Source organism: Pan troglodytes, chromosome 12 (assembly GCF_028858775.2).
Source record: "Pan troglodytes isolate AG18354 chromosome 12, NHGRI_mPanTro3-v2.0_pri, whole genome shotgun sequence".
NCBI lineage: Eukaryota > Metazoa > Chordata > Mammalia > Primates > Hominidae > Pan > Pan troglodytes.
In genome coordinates this window covers 57739914-57747180 of record NC_072410.2, presented here as the reverse complement: position 1 = coordinate 57747180, position 7267 = coordinate 57739914, and positions in this window count along the sequence as shown.

The window sequence follows — 7267 nt, the reverse complement described above, 5'->3', positions numbered from 1 at the left end:
TTGCAGGACATCTGACATCCCTGGCCTTCAAACATTATGACAGCTAAGAGACTCCCCCAGACACTTCCAAAATGTCCTTTAGGAGGCAGTACTGCTCATGTTAAGAAACTTCTACAGTAAGTAGTCTCTGCCTGTATCAGTTGTCTTCCCATAATAATGCAGTGCAACTGTGGCAGCCATGAGAAAGACCTTGCAGACTAATTAGTCTAATTCACCAATTGGTGTGCTCTGAAATCCACTGCCATGTTTGTGTCAAGGCCATGCCTCCCACAGGCTGCTCCCAGCCAATGGCTGAATGCGGTGGGGATTCTGCTGTTCCTAGGAGGCTCAAGACTCCTCTGACAGCTGGCTTTCACTTGAGGTTCCCCAATAGCTTTGCTACACCTTCCTGAGATTGCAGGACAGTCTAGGACATTTCCATTCAACCTTCCTTCCCTCTTTCCTTCACCCGGGATCAGACTTGCATTGCCTTCTGACAGCATTCCTAGCTCACAGCTCCCTCTCTATTTTCTCTTACATAAGAAAGTCCCTAATAAAATCCCTTGTACATTTTATTCTATCTTCTTTTCTTTTCTTTCTTTCTTTTTTTTTTTGTAGAGATAAGGTCTCCCTGTGTTGTCCAGGCTGATCTCGAACTCCTGAGCTCAAGCAATCCTCCAGCCTCAGCCTATCAAAGTGCTGAAATTATAGGCAGGCATGAACCACTGCACCCAGCTGGCATCTGCTTCTTGGAGAACTTGGACCAATACATTAAAAAAAAAAAAAATGAAACCTCTGGGGCATTCAGCAATAAGTGTTTCTTTCTCATGTTTCAGGAGGTGGGGTAAGAGGCAGAAACTAGACAGCTCTCCTGATCTTGGCTGGGTTTGCTGCCATATCCGCAGGCTGACTGGTTGGTCATTGGTCTGGAATGACCTCTACTATGATAGCTGGAGGACTCAGTCATGCTCCAGGTGACTCTCATCCTCCATCAGGCTAGTCCAGGCATGGTCTTATGGCAATGGCACAGGCACAAGAGAAAAGCTCAACATGTAAGCCCATTTCAAATCTCTGCTTGTCTCAGGTCAGCCATACCCACTGGCCAAAGGGAAGCACATGATTGAGCCCAGATTCAGAATTGGAGGGCCCTGAAAAGCAACATGACAAAGGGTCAGGACACAGGGAGAGGTTAAAAATGGGACTATTTTCATAATCTATCACAATATCCATGCATTTGTCTTACAAGTGAAGCACTCTTCTTTCTCAATTTTTAAAAAATTGTAACTGTCCTTACAATTTTCTATAATCACATCATTGTAGAGTCACTTGATAGAGAGGAAGTCTAAAACACTGTGTATTTACCAAACGACTCAGAATTATTCACATGAGGCTCTCTAAGCAGGAAAAGACTTCCTCTACATTCACTAGAGGGTTAAAGTCATTTTCTCTTCCATGCAATGACCCAGGGCCATGACTGCTTATGACAAAGATTAGATCAGTTACAGGTAGCAAAGGATCTAAATTTTCTTTGTACATTCAAATGATTTATTGTATTTCCAAACTTCTTCCACACAAATGTACAGAAGTTAAGACATTATTATTTTTTAAATGAATTTGAGTGAATTCAAAGTTATCCCTGTGATAACATCCTTTACTTGCAGGCCAACATTCTTCCTTAAGTGGAAAGAAAATCTGTTGTGTTACAGGCCGGTAGCCAGGAATTACCTCTAAACCTAGGTCCACCTATGGCTGTAGGCACTGTGTGTAAACATCATTTGTCATGCGTGCCCTTGGAGAAAACGAATGGCAAACCACAGTTCTGGGCCCCTGTGACGTCTCACTGCTCCGAGCTTCTGTGATACTTACCTTTCTACTAAAATTGCACAACTCTGCTGTGGAACAAAATCAAATGTGGAGTCTTTTGCTCTATCATTATTCTTTCCTGTAAAAACAATGTTTTATAATTTTGAAAATTTTGGGCCGGGAGCGGTGGCTCATGCCCATAATCCCAGCAGCACTTTGGGAGGCCGAGACGGGCGGATCACCTGAGTTCAGGAGTTCGAAACCAGCCTGACCAACATGGTAAAATCCTGTCTCTACTAAAAATACAAGAATTAGCCAGGTGTGGTGGTACGTGCCTGTAGTCCCAGCTACTCCGGAGGCTGAGGCAGGAGAATAGCTTGAACCCAGGAAGTGGAGGTTGTGGTGAGCTGAGATCGCACCACTGCACTCTAGCCTGGGTGACAGAGTGAGACTCCATCTCAAAGAATAATAATGAATAATAATAGTAATAATTTTGAAAACATTTAAATCTACTTAAAAGTTTCAAGAACAAAACAACACCCATATATCCTCATCCAGTTTTACCAGGTATTAACATCTTACCTCCCCCACTGCATCATTCTCTTTATATTTGTATACATTTCCTGTTTGCCAAGCCACCCAAAAATTGTGTGCAGACGCCATGACACTTCATCCCTAAATATTCCTTCATGGTCTGTCAAGAACGAGGCTATTGTCTTAATATCCAGAACACCATTATCACCCCTTAAAAGAACTCAACATGAAGTTCAACATATAGTCCACACAAGATTTTCCTTAATTCCCTCAATATTGTACTTTTCTTTTAATCTAGATTCCATTGCATTTTGTTGTTATATCTCATTAATTTATTAACTGGAAGAATAAAATATATATAGATGTTTGGGTCCTATCCCAGAGCTACAGAAACAAAATTTCCAGGGTAGAGCCCTGGAATCTGGTCTTTTCAAATTCTTTCTAGGTGACTCTGATGAAAGTTAACCCTGAGCTCTGAGCTCTACTTGTAAGATGAGTTATCTTTTTCAGGAGTCCATATCTTTTTCCCCAAATAGACTTTAGTCCACTCCAGTGAATTCTTACACCAAGCACAATAAATTCTTGTGAGAACTATAACTCATACTAACTGATACCCATTTCTTCTCCACCCTATCCAATCCCCCTCTCCTCTAATTCCACCAGCTTCTCACCTTATAGCATTGCACTTAGTTGGAAGGACTTGATTGGCAGGCTTTAAAGGCCTAACTCTAGATCTTATTTTGTTCTTTAATGCCGAATTCTGTTAATTCAATGCCCTTATAAATTATTCTTGATTGAATAATATGGTGGGGGAGGGATTGGCTTGTTGAAATGCAGGTTCCAAGGCCCTGCTCCAGGCTCAGGAATATGCATTTTATCAGCTGCTCTAGTAATTCTTACTCCCCAGTTTTGTATTCATTCTATGAGCCGTGCAGAGTGATTTATTCTTAGTGAGAAACTACATAAACATCTCATTGTGTTGTTGAATTAAATCCCTAGCCTTAGAACTGCCACCCACAAAACCCAGACACCAACCTAACTGGTGTTCCCATCTTCTAACTTGTCTTCTTCGGTGCTCTTATTTCACCAGACCCTTCTACAAAGAAAATGTCAGTTATTATATCTTTAGCTAGTCTCTAAAACCATGGAGACAGACACTTTACTTCAGTTTCATTCTGACTTTTACTCCCATTCTGACCAAATTCCTTTTTTAGTATTGACTCAAATTGTTTATCTGAGTCTGCACCTGACCTTTTGGTTCTAGGGGCATTTCTATGGCCCCTTTTTTCTCTTGTTTTCTTTTTGGTTTGTAGGGATGATACTGAGGGGAGCCTAGAAAAAGGATTACTGATTACAAAGTCATCAGTACTTTGATGCCAGTATGCCACTGTACACTAAGTTATTCACCACAGGAGAAAAAGAATTCATTTATTACTTTAGATTTTGTCTTTGCTTGCTCTGTTTGCTAAGTAGTCAGATCTATTTGGAGAGCAAATATTCTTTTTTTTAAAAAAAAATCACATCGTACTTCCTACAGAGTTGTGTTTTGCTGATATGGAAAGAACTAAACTGGCATTTAACCTTTTTAATATAATTGTTACTTAAACTATCTGGTATCTCTTAGGAAAAGTAAAAAGTACTCCAAAATCCAAATTTGCCTGTGATGAAGGATAAAATTTTCTTTTTTCAGTCCATTCATGGCAGAAAAATAACTCCTGCTCCATGATTTTGGTGATGTTCCTGGTGAATCTAGTGAAATAATGTGAAAAATATGTAAAGGTCATCAGATGTGAAGATAGAGCTGAGACAACCTCTTTGCTAGCAGAAGCCAGCGTGTGAGTACAATACACTATTCATGGGTACATAAGTATATTGGGAGTGGCAGTCACTTTGACAAGAAAGGAATAAAACTATTGTTATCACTCTGTAAGTAAAAAATCTATAGCCATTCTTTAATGAGGGAAACTGAGTCTCCTTCATGATGGATGATGCAGTCCTGGTTTTAAGAACATGACTAAATCATGACAAAATAACTTTCTTTTATTTTATAAAAAATTGTATGTATTTATGGTGTAAAACATGATGTTTTGATATATGTATACATTGTGGAATGCCTAAACTATTTAACATACACATTTCTGCAAATACTTATTTTTTGTGGTAAGAACTCTTTAAAACTACTCTCTTAGCAACTTGCAAGTATACAATATATTGTTATTATCTACAGTCACCATCATGTACAATAGATCTCTTGAACTTATTCCTCCTAATTGAAATTTTGTTTCCTTTGACCAACATATCTCCAATCCCCCTAATCACCAGCCTCTAGTAACTACCTTTCTACTTTCTGTATCAGTGAGTTCTACTTTTGTATAATAAATTCCACATATAAATGAGATCATATGGTTTGTCTTTCTGTGCCTACCTTAACAAAATATCCTTCAGATTGATCCATGTGGTTGCAAATGACAGGATTTCCTTCTTTTTAAAGGCTGAATAGTATTCCATTGTGTTTATGTGCCACATTCTCTTTATCCATTCATCCTTTGATACACAGGTTGTTTCCATATCTCAGCTACTGTGAATAGTGCAGCAATGAACATGGGAGTGCAGATATCTCTTCAACATACTGATTTCATATCCTTTGGATATACATCCAGGGATTGCTGTTTTCATTTCTAATTTTCTGAGGAACTTCCATACTGTTGTCCATAATGGCTATACTAATTTACATTCCCACCAACAGTGTGCAAGTGTTCTCCTTACTCCACATCCTCTATAACATTTGTTATCTTTCTTCTTTTTGTTAATGGCCACTCTGATACCTGTCAGGTGATATCTCATTGTGGTTTTAATTTGCATTTCCCTGATAATTAGTGATGTTGAACATTTTTTATATACTTATTGGCCATTTGTATGCCTTCTTTTGAGATATGTCTATTCAAGTCCTTTGCCCATTTTTTAATCGGGTTATTTGTTTTCTTTCTGTTGAATTGTTTGAGTTCCTTATATATTTTGGATGTTAACCGCTTATCAGATGTCTGGTTTGCAAATATACTCTCCCACTCTGTAGGTTGTCTCTTCCTTCTGTTGATTGTTTCCTTTGCTCTGCAGAGCTTTTTAGTGTGACATAATCCCATTTTTCTGTTTCCCCTTTTGTTGCCTGTGCTTTGGGGTCATATTTTTAAAATATCATTTCCCATACCAATGCCATGATGCTTTTCTCATATTTCTCATATTTTCTTCTAGTAGTTTAACAGTTTCAGGTCTTAAATTTAAGTTTTTAATCCATTTTGAGTTGATTTTTGTATATGGTGTGAGATGAGGGTTTAATTGCATTCTTCTGCATATGGATATCCAGTTTTCCCAGCACCATTTATTGAGAGACTGTCCAAAGCAAATTTCTAGTAGAGTTGTCTAAAGAAACACCAGAGCTAGGGCAAGTAGTGACTTATGTGTACTGCGCTGGCCCACAAAACACGAGTATTTAAGCAGGAATGTTACTGTGGGTTGAAGATGGCTGCAAATTCTTAGTTATTCCCACCATGGAGTGATGGGATCTAATTCTCCTCCTTTGAATTTGGGCTGGCCTTAATGATTTGCTTGACTGACAGAATGAGAAAGAAGTAATGTTCTGGTACTTCTGAGGTTAGGTCAGAAGAAGTCTTGCAGCTTCTACCTACATTTCTTAAGACACTCACTTTGGGGGAAATCAATCACTACAAAAGAGATTTGACTTCACCAAGATTGCCATACTGTGAGGAAACCCAAGCTACCCACACTGAGAGAGCAACAGATGCCCAGCTAGCCCCAGCAGATCCAAACCCACTAGCCAAGGTGCCAGTCGTGTGAATGAAAGAGGCATCTTGGACATCCCAGACTCAATAGATGCAATGTGGGAAAGAAATGAGGATCCTAATAGATAGCCAGAACCTAGGCCTCAGGCAGAGGACCCCAAGTGAGCTGTCCTAGCCATCTCTAGCCATTAAGCCACCCCAGCTTGGGGTTTCAGTCATTGTGAAACAGAAATGAGACCTCCTGTTATGCCCTGTCTGAATTTCTGGCCTATAAAATCATGAGCATAAAAAAATTGGTGGTTGTTTTATGCCACTCCTTTTTGAGATGGTTGTTGTTTTATGCCAGCGTGGTTTAGGCTGGTTCGTTATGCAGCAACAGATAACTGGAACAGATGCTGAAGTGAGCATTTGTATTACTCAATTATTGCTACAATAACACAGTATAACACATGACTCCGGAACTCAGTGGGTTTCAATAAGCATTTATTTTTCTCACGCATGGGTCTGTGGGTTGACTGGGGTGTTCTTCTTTAGGCTGTGAGGCAGCTGGGTTTGATCAGGGCTGCAGGCTAAATTCAGGCACACTCCTGTCTTTGTTCTGGTGCCAGGCTGAAGGGGCAGCATCTACCCAAGGCATGCTGGGTCACACGTATGCAGGAGTCCACATGCGATTGTGTGAAAACATTTTGATGCCTCCACTTGCATCACATCCACAAAGGCAATGGGGAAGGTAAACTCCTATCTAAGTGGAAGAAACAAGGGAATAAATTTTGGCTGAACAATACTTTAGCCTATCACGGGATCAGATGACAGTAGTGGTAACGCTGTCAGGCTGGATCACTTGTAAGGCGTTGCTATAATTCAGTACTTACGCATCCAGAAACCAGGGAAAACACATATAAGTACTGTGGGGGAAGGTGTCTAACACAGGAATCAACTTTTTTTTTGCACAAAATACCTACAAACAGGAGGCATGTAAAATTATCAAAAGACCAAAAAATGCAAAAGGAGAGGAAGAAAGAGGGAAAAAGGTGGCAGAAAGTGAACCCTTTCATAGAGAGATATAGTAATACCACCAAATGTTGCTGAGGCCAGAAGAGGACACCTGTTTCTTGGTTTGCCTCACAAGTAGGCAGAGTGGCTACAGGGCAGCC